At 40.0% G+C, this 13,141-nt stretch overlaps 1 long non-coding RNA gene across 1 annotated transcript; it reads right to left on the bottom strand.

The window, feature by feature from the left end:
- Positions 1–574: 574 nt before the first annotated feature.
- On the bottom strand, positions 575–12,932 carry LOC120538878. The gene is made up of 3 exons (XR_005635529.1): positions 12,861–12,932; positions 1,833–2,018; positions 575–1,753 (listed from the first exon to the last, which is right to left on the bottom strand). It is a non-coding gene; the product is annotated as an uncharacterized LOC120538878 (long non-coding RNA).
- Positions 12,933–13,141: the final 209 nt, after the last annotated feature.

The raw sequence follows: 13,141 nt of genomic DNA on the forward strand, positions 1-13,141 counted from the left end.
TACAAACAGTAGCTCAAAGTGCTTTACATATTAAAGAATAGAAAAATGAAAGACACAATTATAAAACAAAATAAATCAACATTAATTAACATCGAATAAGAGTAAGGTTCAATGGCCAGGGGGGACAGAAAAAACAAAAAAACTCCAGACGGCTGGAGAAAAAATAAAATCTGTAGGGATTCCAGACCATGAGACCGCCCAGTCCCCTGTGGGCATTCTACCTAACATAAATGAAACAGTCCTCTTTGGATTTAGGGTTCTCACGGAAGGGCTTGATGATGATGATGGTCACGTAGACTTCTTCCTTTTAATCCGTCCATCATTGTTGGAGCATCATGAAGCTTTGAGTAGGTGGAGGTGGCGCAGGCCACCACCACAAAGAAACCGGAAAAAGAAACAGAAAAGAGAGTAGGGGTCAGTACCAATTTTAGAGCCACCATGAATAGTTATTATGAGGAAATTGAACATACAGAGTATCAGGATTAAGTTAAATTACGATTAAAATGAAGTTATAAAAAGGCCATGTTAAAGTAATGTGTTTTCAGCAGTGTTTTAAAGTGCTCTACTGTATCAGCCTGGCGAATTCCTATTGGCAGGCTATTCCAGATTTTAGGTGCATAACAGCAGAAGGCCGCCTCACCACTTTGTTGAGTTGATTTAGAGTTGATTGTACCAGCCCCTTAGATGCTGGAGTGTTGCACTTTTTTTCTCCGACCTCTTTAGTGTCATGTTGAAATTGCTTTTCTCGTTAATGATTCTGACATACTAAACAAATAAAAAAATGAATAATTATTTCATAAAATAATGTTGAACCTAACATTATTAACTTGTTTATACTCTGCGAATATTGTCGAAAATACATTAAATATCTCAATGCATGTAATGAACTGTTCATAATATACACATTAAGTTCTGTTATGTATACGGAACATTGTAATGTCATTTGAACGATGCCTAACAAGTTTAGCAATAGTCAGAAGTTAGCTTCATTTTACTGAAACTTCGTAGAGAGAGGATTCGTTAAACGAGGTATTGCTGTATTTTATGATTTTAATTGACTTGTGTGTTAAATTTTTCATTTTTCTTTAACCAGCACCAAAACAATACTGAGATTTAAAGCGAGTCAACAGATCACCAGACTAATTTGATCAATTTTATATCATTGTGTCTATCATGCAGTATTTGTTCCATTAAAATATTTGAAAATAAGAAAGTGAAGATCTAAGAAATATGGGTTTTCTGTGGTCAGTAAAACATGTGATGGCACTATCAGAAGATCGGTAACTTTTGAAAATGTCTAGAGTGGCATATTGAGAGCAATCATAAGCCACAGAGTTAGACGGGTTTCAGTAGCAGCTGAACAAGAATTTGGTTGGTGTGAAAATGGTGACCCAGCAGGGACTGAGTTTGAAAGGCCCAAGTTAGCTTGTCATTTTTTGACTTGTTTTTCATCTCACTGTTTAGCTGCGGTTTATTGTTTAGAGAAAATATTTAAAGGGTTCTGAATGTTAAAAACCATGATAATTGAAATGAAGGTAAAAGAGATCTGTTCTATTAGCATTGATTAAGAAGTTGCTGGAACAAAAACCTGTAGCCAATCGAACCCTCTATAATATCGAGTTCGACACCCCTGGTCTACTGAAATGTTACCAGACTGGCAGTTTCAAGTCGTCCCTCTTTGATTGTGGGGGTGCCCCTCTGACAAACTGGTATCCTGTCCAGGGCTGGCTGTAGTTTCATGTTCGCTTCCATCCTGACAAATTAAAAGTGGTAGATGCTTACATCACCCCACACAGCCACACCCTCGCCCTGTCCTACGTCTTCTTGCTCACCTAAGGAGTCAAATTTCAAGCAGACATTTCTTGCCACCCGGTGTCCTGCTTTTCATGATTTCAGTCTCTCTATACTTCCCGCATACTGATTTTCTTTTCAAGTTGTCCTTTGACTTTGTTTTCCTGCTTTCCTTTTTTATGTCTTGTTTGATAGGTTTTGTCACATTCCTCCCATTCACAACAAACCTGAATTAAAAAATTAACAAAAGCAGATACTGTATAGCAGCCCCAATGGACAAATTAATAAAAGCGGCATTACCTCCTGTGTGTAAAAGATTTAATGTCCCCAGCCTCACCAACGACATCTCTCTGTTTTTGAGATGCTCAGATGGAGTCTTCAGAACATTTTGTGCCACCTTGGTGTGAAAGGGTTAACAGACTTTGTGTCACTGTCCCCTGCCTGTCTGCACTGCTGCTGTCTCTCCACTTGACAAACAAATCAACAAGGGCAGCTTTATTGATAGGGTAATCTGAGGCTGATGAATGACCTGATAATCAACTATAACCCACAATAAATCACTGTGCTAATCAATATCCCCAGCCGTGGAACTATAGAAAGATCATTACTGTGTCACAGTATATCCTCCATTAGAAAGGAAGAAAAAAGAAGAAAAAAATACTGCCCAACACATTGTGTTTGTAAAGGGATTAATGAAGAGCTCTCTTCCATTTGTCTGTGAGTTAAGGGGCCATCTAGTATCTGGGATGCTACAAGTCATTCTGGTTGGTTAGGCTGTCGTAGTGGTGCTTACTGGCCTGGCTGATCATCAAAGATTAGCCTCCTGTCTGTCTAGTAAAACAGGGGGCCTTCACCCATCCATGACATTAACAGTGGGGTCACCAGCTAGTACCCTCCCTGCACAGCGATACTGGGGCTACAGACAAAACATAGCTGCTCATTGCTTTGGGGTGTTAGTCTAATATATTTAAGCCTCTTTAAACTCACCCGATCTCCCAGCTGAGGGGTGCAAAGCTTTAAAATGATAGATAGATATATAGATAGATAGATAGATAGATAGATAGATAGATAGATAGATAGATAGATAGATAGATACTTTATTAATCCTAAGGGGAAATTCACATAATCCAGCAGCAGTATACAGTTACAAAAAACAATATTAAATTAAAGAGTAATAAAAATGCATGTAAAAACAGACAATAACTTTGAATAATGTTAGCATTAACTCCCACGGGTGGAATCGAAGAGTCGCATAGCGTAGGGGAGGAAAGATCTCCTCAGTCTGTCAGTAGAGCAGGACAGTGACAGCAGTCTGTCGCTGAAGCTGCTCCTCTGCCTGGAGATGATACTGTTCAGTGGATGCCGTGGATTCTCCATGATTGGCAGGAGCCTGCTCAGCACCCGTCGCTCTGCCACAGATGTTAAACTGTCCAGCTTCATTCCTACAATAGAGCCTGCCTTCCTCACCAGTTTGTCCAGGCGTGAGGCGTCTTTCTTCTTTATGCTGCCTCCCCAGCACACCACCGTGTAGAAGAGGGCACTCACTACAAACGTCTGGTAGAACATCTGCAGCATCTTATTGCAGATGTTGAAGGGCGGCAACCTTCTATAGAAGTATAGTCGGCTCTGACCTTTCTTACAGAATTACTGCCTATTTTTTCAGATGCTTCATTGATATTAAACAAATAAATGAATGGTGATGGCTAAATACTACATTTGAGCTCTGCCTCAGGCTGACTACTTGTCAGATGGCAGAGAGCAGAGTGGAGCCCAACTGAGACGTCTAGCTATGCAAGCCAAATTGAATATGCAGATCAGTTAGTAGATTATGGTTTCTACATATACAGTAATGGACAAACGATTTGGCAGTGACAGAAATGTTGTGTTTTGCAAACTTTGCTGCTTCAACAGATTTTTTTTTATATGTTTTTATGGTATACAGAAGACCAATTATAAGCATTTCTTAAGTTTCAAAGGCTTTTCATTGGCAAATACATCAAATGTATGTAAAGAATCAATATTTACAGTGTTGTCCCTTTTTCTTCATAACTTCTGCAATTTGCTCTGGCATGCTGGGTATCAGCTTCTAGGCTTAATCCTGCCAGTTGATGATCCATTCTTGCATTGTTAATGCTTGGAGTTGAATTTGTGGGCATCTACTTATCCACCCACTTTTTGAGAACTGACCAAAGGTTCTCAATGCGAGTAAGATCTGGGGAGTGTCCCGGCCACAGGTCCAAACTTTCAATATTATGATTTTTCTAACCACTTTGTTAACACTTTTGCCTTTTGACATGGTGCTACATCATGCTGAAAAATACACAGATCATCACCAAATTGCGCCTGGATTGTTGGGAGAAGTTGCTCTCAGAGGACATTTTGTTACCATTCTTTATTTATGGCAGTGTTCTTGGGCAGAATTGTGAGTGGGCCAACTCCCTTGGATGAGAAGCAACCCCACACATGGATTGTTTCAGGATACTTCACTGTTGGCATGACACAGGACTCATGGTAGCGTTCACCTTTTCCTTCTCTGAACAATCAATTTTCCAGTGTGGACGCTGGCCCGGATACAGACAGGCAGACATGTTGTTCATCACCACACACTGTTTATTTACACTAATATTTACAGTTTTTACGTGCACTCACAACCCCAGTGCCTCCAGCACCAATTCCCCCAAGTCCAGGTCTCACAGTCAATGTGCCTTTCTCTCCTGGCCGGCTCCAGTCCCCACTCCAGCTCCGTCCTCTTCCACCCGACTTCTGCCAATGACTGGAGGGAGGCGGCCCCTTATAGACAGCTCCCGGATGAGCACCAGGTGTTCCCAGCATTCCTCCCTTGGCCACGCCCCAGCGTGGTGGAAGTGCCGGCTGTCCTCCTGGCAGCTCTCCGGGTGTCTCCCAAAGTCTTCCCTCCAGCACTTCCTGGTGTGGCGGAAGTGCTGGGCTCCAGGCCCCCAATACAACCAGGGCGATCGCCCCCTTGCGGTCTGGAGGAGGCACAAGCCCTCCTCCGGTCCTCCTGGGCATCCCAGCCGGGCTCCAGCCCTGACCGGGTCCCACACGGCCTACTCCGGCATCGGGGCGCCGCCTGGCGGTGGCCACGGGTCCCTACAGGGCTGGGCTTCCAAGCCCTTTACCCGAGGCCCCCTACATAACCAGGACGGACGCCCCCTCACGGTCTGGAGGAGCCACAAGTCCTCCTCCGGTCCACACCAGATTCATCTGACAAAATAACTTTGCACCAGTCTTCTTCTATCCAATCCTTCTACTTCCTGCAGAATCTCAGTCTGTCCTTGACGATTTTTCACACAAGGCCATTGTCTTCACCTCACTATGGGTGCAGATGCAGTCACACGCACCTGCTGCCAATAACACACATGCTATGCACTGGCGGCACCACGATTCTGTAGCTGACTCCCCAGGAGGACATTTCAGGGTTATTTTGAGGCTTCACCCCTTTTTGGCCTGCAAATCCTGAGGCAGGCCATTTAAGTGGGGATTGGCCCACTGGGGTGAGGACTATTTCAGTCAGGTACTAAAGGCTGGGCCTGGCCTGGCCTGGCCTGGCCCATGAAACCTAAAAGCATTATTGAGGCCTCACACCTTTTTTGCTTTCATTGAGGATCCAATTCATGACAGGCATGCTTTTGTATTGTCACAGCGAATGACACCCTGGTGCTACTGCCTCTTATAAAAAACATGTTAATAAAAATAAACTTTGTTATATTAAGGCAAAATGAAAAATAAACCACAACAGTTAAGTCCTAAAACACCTAAAATACACAAAAATAAAACACTAAAAGTGCAATCTATTATCCAAAATTAAAAATGAGAGCTGAACAACATGAGCAGGATGCTAACGCCTCAGCACTTGCTTGAGGGATTACTGACCTTTAAGTGCTCGGCTGCAGCATTAGGATGCATGACAAATAATATCGACATAATGAAAAGACCAAAAGAATAATGCAGAGTGATTAAAAACCAAATCAAAACATTTAAGAAAAGTTCAAACACAAAAAGAAAAAAGATTAACAAAAACCTTTACATTAGGAAATATATCAAAATAAATGGTAAGAGCAACAAAATAAATAAATAAAGATTACAGAAGCTAAAGCCAACAAGGGAGCTCTGGCCTTATCAATTTTCTCATCATTTTCAATTCATTTTGTTTACCTTCTCACTTTATATGCATCCCTGGCCTACTCTTCTTCTCCTAATCTACTGACCTAAGCTTTAATTCTTCCTGTCTATTCTCCTTCACTTTATCTGCCATATTTGGTGTCAGTTAAGCCAATGCCTTGTCACACGACTTCTAATTGGAAGGGATGTCAGACTTGACGACTGCAGTTGCTGACCTCACAGCCTGAATATGTCAGATCACACACCTAGATATAGTAGGGTATGTCAAATTACATGACTGCCTAACGACTTTCTCACGTGGTTTCACATTTCCTAAGTATCACGAGTTTGCCAGTTTTAATGACTGCCAATAATGTGCTGCCGAACACAGCCAGAGAGACCAAGCAAAGGAATTGCAGGTATGACAAGTTCAGCCCCAGTCTCTACACTTTTCTTTTAATTTTTTAAATATTTCCATTCTCTACGGAATGTAATACGCATAGCATCAGACAAATAAGCCTCTCTTCTGTTTGTGAGGCAAAATATACATTGTGTTTCCAGATGAGCATTCATTGGTTGTTAGCTCTCACATGCACAGAGCCTGCCTCAACAACTTCAGACAAACTCAAACAGGTCGGGGCCAGTTTAGTTGGACCGAATCACACTACACGACTGCCTTTAACAGGACCACGCTGTGACTGCGCCCAACTCACTATGAATATCTAAATGAAGTCATGTAATGTGTCATGGCCTTTTTCCTGTGCTCTTTGTGTCTTTATTTGTCTCTGCTTAATTTTCTCTTTGCCTGACACTTGCTCACTTTTTATGCACCGGTTACACTCTTCATGTGCTTTCTCTTACATTAATGTTTCCTTATTTCACATCCCTTTTATTAAAAGAAACTGCATCTCTGTTGTTAGCCATTAGCACTAAAACATAAGTAACATGATAGTTATAATTTGTTACTAACCCTCACCTGTACTGTTTCTCTTCTCGGTACTCAAATGTGGCACTCAGTGCCACAGCCCACCTGCCAAGTTGTTTTGCCTGCCTAAGGTAAAGTCATCCCAGATGAAGGATCGCAGGAATCATGGGGTAGAGGGGTCCTGTCATCGGATTGGCTGGCCCAGTGCTGTTTCAGCTGTGGAATGGCCAAATGGGGGAGGCAGCTTAATGGCTGAGGTCTATAGGACTCTAAACAAATCCAAATCATTTTATGTGATATCATCTACTGTTAAATTCTACTCCATACTTGTGCATTTTTTATTTTTATACTGTATTGAGGATTTGTTCTGTGTATTGTATTGTATTGTATTATATTGACCCCCTTTCTTTTTGACACCCACTGCATGCCCAACCTTCCTGGAAAGGGGTCTCTCTTTGAATTGCGTTTCCCGAGGTTTCTTCCATTTTTTCCCTACAAGGGTTTTTTTCGGGAGTTTTTCCTTGTCTTCTTAGAGAGTCAAAGCTGGGGGTTTGTCAAGAGGCAGGGCCTGTTAAAGCCCATTGTGGCACTTCTTGTGTGATTTTGGGCTATACAAAAATAAATTGTATTGTATTGTATTTTATTCCATGCCATTCAATTCATCAATCTTTAGTTTTAATTGTGCCCATAGTAGTGTGGATGATCACAGAACATTTACAAAGCATACTCTGGGTGCTCTTAACACTTTGGGAGTTTTTGTCCTCTGTTTGGTCTGGAAAGAAAAGTGCCATTAGCTGAACGAGCTTGGTCTGATTGGTCTGTTTCAAAGGGCCCGGGGTGTTCAGCTAATGAACAAGGACTGCTTTGGTTTGTGTCTGTGGCTTGTTTGTTTGCTGCGGGATGGAGGGCCTGGGTGGAGGTCCTCTAGGTGTGGTGATTCTGTGGTCTTTGCCAGAAGTTGTACAATTTCATCTCTTCTGTTGTCAACTGGCCATAGTTTGGCATTCATTAATGGACAGAAACTGTTGTTTCCACTTATGTTAGTCAGTTAGTCTGTTTGTTTTAATAAATCTGTATATATGTATGTGCTAGTTCTGTGCTCCAAGAGTGGTATCATCTTTTCTTGCATTTCACTTTGGGAGTTGTCATGGTGCTCTGCACCTGCACTTGGTGAGGAGTGTTATGCAAGAAGAAATGAGATTGTATTATTGGACATTATACAACGTATTTGGCCTTCCCCAATTCTCCTTCACTTTGCCCTTCACATTGTGTTTCACTTTATTTGCCTTCATTGTCTTGCAGCTCAATTAATACACAACTTACACTCTTCTTCATTCTCTGTTTACTCTTGTATACACACCCCATACATTCATTTGCTTTACTGTTTTTCACATTATAAGTCAATCTGTTGCTTTTGTTCATTTTACACGCTGTCTTCTATCTGTTTAATTTCACTCACCTTTCTTCTTCGTTCATTCAATTTTCCATGCACCCCACCATCTTTCTCACTTCCCCTGACCTCTCTCTACTTCCATGACTCCCTTCTTTTTCACTTTATTTGCAAATCCTCATTCCTTCATTCATATTCCATTCCATTTTTGTGTCCTCCTTGAGCTGCCATTCATTTTAGATTTCATTTTCTTCATTTTTTATGCCCAACCTCTTGCATCAGAAGTGACCTAAAAAGCTGCATCTCAAGTTGGTGAACTGGCAGGAAACAAAGAGTGTAGATGTGTTGACTGATGGGATAAAAGTCCAATTCCCCCTGAGGCAGGCTTTTTGTTGATGACATTGTGTTGAGTAGCACCAGAAAAAGGAAAGTAGAAAGGAAGTTGGAAGAATGGAGAAGAGCTTTGGAAGATAGAGGACTGAAGATAAATAGGAAGAAGACCAAATGGTTTAATGGTGGTCAGGATCCAGAAGTTAGTCTGCAGAGAGAGCTACTGAAAAGAAAGGATACATTTAAACATCTTGGATCAGTGGAGGCCCAAATTTTTCTTTACACAGAATAAGCTACCAAGCAGTGTGGTGGACAGTAGGACTTTAGGGATTTTGAAATCTTGACATAACATTATATTGGAGAAATGAATCGGATAGGATTCAGCTGAATGGCCTGTTCTAGTCAAACTTTTTCTAATGTTCAAAGCAGACTTGATTATGTTGATCTCATTTGTAAGTGGCTTTGGATGCAAGCATCTGCTAAATTAACTAAATGTAAATATAACGTATACGACCTATGCTCTTTTCTTATTTTATAAGCCCTACTTTTGATTTTTAGTTTCTTGTATATGAAGCATAGGGAAAGTATTAGAATCGTCCAAAAATTCAATTTGGAGATGTTGATGAATCTTGATGTTTTAGACCTCCCTGAGTCTAAAAATACCATTTTTGGAATTACGTCTGTGTGTGTGTGTGTGTGTGTGTGTGTGTAAACAAGCTAACTTGAGTATGCTTTCACTTAGGTCAACCAAATTTTGCTGTACAAAACATAGATTTCTATCAACTTTTGAGCTATTTTCGCTAACTGGAAGTGGTACTTTCCCTGAAACGCTTCCCCAAAAATATAAAAAATTTGATCATTTTACATCATATTATGGTAGAGCACCACAGTCTAACCATTTTTTGTCACTTTGCATTTTTGGAAAAATGACCGGTTTTCGAGATAATCACAATTTTCCATTTGACGTTCAAATAGTAATACAGTGGTGTGAAAAACTATTTGCCCCCTTCCTGATATCTTATTCTTTTGTATGTTTGTCACACAAAATGTTTCTGATCATCAAACACATTTAACCATTAGTCAAATATAACACAAGTAAACACAAAATGCAGTTTTTAAATGATAGTTTTTATTATTTAGGAAGTAAAAAAAAATTTTGTGTGACAAACATGCAAAAGAATAACAAATCAGGAAGGGGGCAAATAGTTTTTCACACCACTGTATTTGAGAAAGTTTTTGCTTTACATAAATGAAATTTTGTGTGCAAGTATTACATTACATACATTATTAAACTCTCTTGTAACCTTTGACCCACTTCCTCTTACTGAAAGTGGTAATTTACCTGAATTGTTCATCAAAATAAAATTATCATGGCAATTTATTCAACAATACTTTTATAATAGTTGTTCAATATATTATTAATTTGATTTGATTGGTTGTTGATGGTTCTTTAATGTATATAATATAAAAATATAATCATTGTCTTGCAGTTTACTCCTCAAATATCCTTCCCCATATCTGAGTATACAAGAAAGTCTAGGGGAGACCACTCCTGATTTTTTTTCACTGTACACTGCAGGGTTTGGAAACTGAGGTCACACAGATAGACTAAAGTCAGACTCAAATCTTAATTTTAGTGGCTTGTGAGTTGCTTAAAAAGACTTAACTTGATTTAGACGTGCTTATTGAAAACTTGTGATTTGATCTGTACTTAAGCTAAATGACTGGCAAAGTCTCATGTTACATTGCCACAATTATTATTTTTCAAATTGCATTTCTTTAATTTGTATTCTGTTAATATTCTTTTCGCTCTCCATAACTGCATAAGACATCAGGACTAATCATCACGTTGAGGAGCCAAAATAATGGAAGGATCAGCACCGAGGATTATCAATTTTGGCCATTCTCGATTTACTGCAGACTATTCTGAAAAGTGTGAAATTGTCGTTTGCAAGTTCTAATGGTCAAAAATTTCTGACACAACAACCACATCTTCAAACTTTATTTGTCATTTCAAAATTTATAAAGACAATTACACTTGCTAGAGATCTGGGTTCAGCTGCTGTAATTGATGCGTCATTGTTCCAATTGCCTGTCTCCATGGTTTGGCCAACCCTGTTTCACAGTGCGTCTCTGTCACCCCACTCTGCGATCTCCCATGTTGATTTGAGACACCCATTCTTCACATGGGGTGTGATTGCGACATATAGACCACTTTTTTCTCCCATCTCTGTAAACCTCTGAATGACGTGAAGATCTGCACCACCACCACCAAGCCTCACAAAAGGATGTTGCAAAGATCATCATAAGTGCTTAATCATATACGGTAAGTGATATCCCATAAATGTTTAGATGGCTAAGATGTTTAGATACTTAAGCTAAAAGATATCAGGGATAAGATTGCTTTAACTTTTTAAGTCATGGCTGCCTGCCAGTGTGAAGAACTCACTCTCGTGGCCCTCATGCTGTTTAACTGTAACGTGGCAACTTTGATTTGTTTTATGGGAGATGGGAAAGTATTACTACCAAAATCAAACATTACAGAAGTTAAACACTGCTAAAGGCATACAGTAAAATCTACAGCTGGCATGTTATTACATTGTTACCAGATGTTCTAGAACTGTATTATTTTATTGAGCATCTTTTATCTCTTATAACTAACTTTGATATTTCTATATATTTTTGTTCACAGCAGATGATTGTGGAACAGACCACGCAGTTCTAAATGTGGCCTACCATTCTTCAAATGAAGAACAGGACCCAAGCAAGGACATTTAGCGCCGTAAGTTAAAACACAACAATAAAAAACAAAACAGCTCTAAGTTGCATTACTTGAGTTCAGCAGAACTTTCTCGTTTATTCTTCTCAGAACCTACTCTTCTGTTTTTGGTCCCTCTCTCTCTCATTGTTGAAAGTGTCAGTGAGAATACCAACGTCATTTACCTTGCTGAGCAGGTCTTTAGTCATGGAGGGTGATATTGTGGCCACATTGTTCACAAATAAATGGTAAAATCTTGTCTAACTTAATTTTCTGCAGGTACAGTGCATTGTAAATGATGAGGGATTGTTCACATATTTTGTGAATTTTAAATATGCAAAGTGTTTTAAAAAGGTTATTTTAAAACAAGAACAAATTACGTAGTTTGTGAAGTGCAAATGAGGAAGAGGAGAACCAAAGAAAAGCTGGTGTGCCAAGAAGGCCACCCTGTTTGCTGCCAAAGTCCAAAACACTGAACAAAAATTAGTGTGCAGTGGAAGAAAAGAAACAAGGCATAACAAATGCCTTCCTAACCTCTGCAGCTTATTAAAATTTTCATCTTTCTCGAGCAGGTCTGGGTCAGGGAGCTCTGCATTATTGAGAGACAGTATTCCTCACAATGAGATGCCATCTTCTGGGAACCTTCGAATTTTTGTCATTCCCAACCAGAAGAGGCGGGGTTTAGCTACAAGGAGGCGTGGCTTAGGTACCCACACTGGGTGGCTTCTTGGAGCTACAGTGGAGAAAAGAGGCAGCACTCTTAGCACTGGCACCCCCTCATGTCATCTGAGCCCGGAAGGTGATCCTTTATTGTACATGCGTGACAAGTTACATCACTCTGAAGTGGCATAGCCTTTCAAAATTTGCTTTATTTAAAACCCATTGTACATTTGAGGAAACTGTCAAAAATGGATAGTGCAAATGCCAATTACTTTAAAGTAAACCAGATATATATATACCAGTCGCTGCTACTTCTTGGTTACGTTTGTACTACCATGTGCTTATTTAAAAGCAAAGTTATTAAATGAAAATGGCCTACATCCACACTGGAGTTTTCACATCATTTCCAAAAATATCCATATACATACTGAACTGGCATATGACGTAGAGCTTCACCTACACTGGGCATGTACACTTCAGGCTGAAAATCCCTGAAAAAACTGTAGTGAAAAATTCAGAGCCTTGTGAAGGTCAGATTCCCTTTCAAGACTTTCAGGACACGTAAGATTCTGAAAGTGTGTTCACAACATAAAGAAAATGACAGAAATTCTCAAATGAGCCCCAGCAAATTGCCCCTATGACACGTCAATTCGCTTATTAACGTCAAAAGTAACAGTCTTCACAAATGGTGATGGTAATCTTGTCATTTAATAAAATCACAACAAATGTTAACGCAACAGTTAAAAATAATGTCATCAGCTCTGTGTTCGTGCGCAGTAGGACTGACATTAAGCAGTCCCGAGTAATGGGAGTGCATCTTGTAACAAACGACATTTGTAAATCTGCAGTAACTCAATTGAGAAAATGAATAAATATGTGCCTACCTGTGTGTGTCCCTGTCTTCGGTATACTGCATTGGGCCTCTGAGTCTGTCTCTGCCCTGTAATATTGTGAGCTTGTCTGCATTCCGCACCTATCCACTTCGCTAAGTGCCTTGTTATTAGTGTTTGCTGTGGAATGCGCTCCTCCTTACTGAACAGATTAAGGTTAAGTGATAAAGATTGGTAAGAGACTGTCAACTGAGTTATTAACAGTCTTACGGATTTCTGAATTTTTCACTACAATAATAACACTGCTAGCCACAGGATTTATATCAAAACTATAG

The sequence above is a fragment of the Polypterus senegalus genome, chromosome 11, assembly GCF_016835505.1.
Source record: "Polypterus senegalus isolate Bchr_013 chromosome 11, ASM1683550v1, whole genome shotgun sequence".
NCBI lineage: Eukaryota > Metazoa > Chordata > Cladistia > Polypteriformes > Polypteridae > Polypterus > Polypterus senegalus.